Below are 1,236 nucleotides of genomic sequence, written 5' to 3' on the forward strand. Positions count from 1 at the left end.
GGTGGAGGGACAGCGCAGGAGAGGAAGGCCCTCTATGAGGTGGATTGATTCAGTGACTGGGATAATTGGGATGGGAGTGTCAGAGACAGTACGATTGGCACAGGACAGAGCGGAGTTTAGGGCTGTAGTACATAGGGTCGCTATGAGTCGCAAGCGACTAGACGGCACATAACAACAACAACAACTAACAAAGATATTCCTGTGTGCATCAAAAACTTTTTCCAACAGGGTGAAAAGAAAACCTACTCATTTGGAACAAACATTTGGTAGTAATATCTCTGGTAAGAATCTCATAAGAAAGTTTACAGAATATTCCTGGGCTGCCACAAGAAAAAGACTGATAATCCAATTACAAAATGGGCAAAAGACAGGTCAGGAATTTTCAGAGAGGAAGATATCTGAATGGCCAACAGACACATGAAGAAATGCTCCAAATCACTGGCAAATCAAAATCACAATGAGATACCACATCACCTGAGTAACAATGGCAAAGTTTAACAAGACAGCAGGTAATAAATGTTTTTGAGGATGTGGCTAGATAGGAACTGATACACTATTGGTGGGACTGTAAAATGGTACAACCATTCTGGAAGACAGTTTTGCGCTTCTTAAAAAAGCTGAACATAGAAATTCCATATGACCCTGCTATTCCACTGCTTAGAATATACCCTGAGAAAATGAGAATTGAGGCACAAATGGAGACTTGTACTCCAATGTTCAGAACAGCGTTATTCACCATCTCAAGAATATGGAAACAGCCCGGATGCCCAACCACAACCGAATGGACTGAGAAATTTTGATACATTCATACAATGGAATACTACACGACACGCAGGAGCAATGATTTTGTAAATTATTACCTACCTTGGGAGGGACTGGAGAGTATTATGCTGAGTGAACTCAGTCCCACAAGAAGAAATATTGTATAAAACCATTATTGTAGAAAGAGTATGAGGATCCAAGGGGGGTGTGGAAGTGGAAGAATGAGGATGTGCGGGGTGGGTGGATTAATCATGGGGTTGTACAATTTGATGGGGAGGTGAGGGAAATTGGAAGAATCTGGTCTGAAAAACAATGTATTAGAACTTTGTAAATAAACTACTATAATTAAAAAAATAAATCCACTAGAGTGGATTTCTCCTGCCTGTTGTCTATCTCTAATAATTTTGTACTTTAAGTTCTTTGTATATTAGGTAAAATAACACTTTATCATGTTTCATTCACTTAGGCACTGGG

Source organism: Elephantulus edwardii, unplaced genomic scaffold (genome assembly GCF_000299155.1).
Source record: "Elephantulus edwardii isolate Elephantulus edwardi_28Jun2011 unplaced genomic scaffold, EleEdw1.0 scaffold00026, whole genome shotgun sequence".
Lineage (NCBI taxonomy): Eukaryota > Metazoa > Chordata > Mammalia > Macroscelidea > Macroscelididae > Elephantulus > Elephantulus edwardii.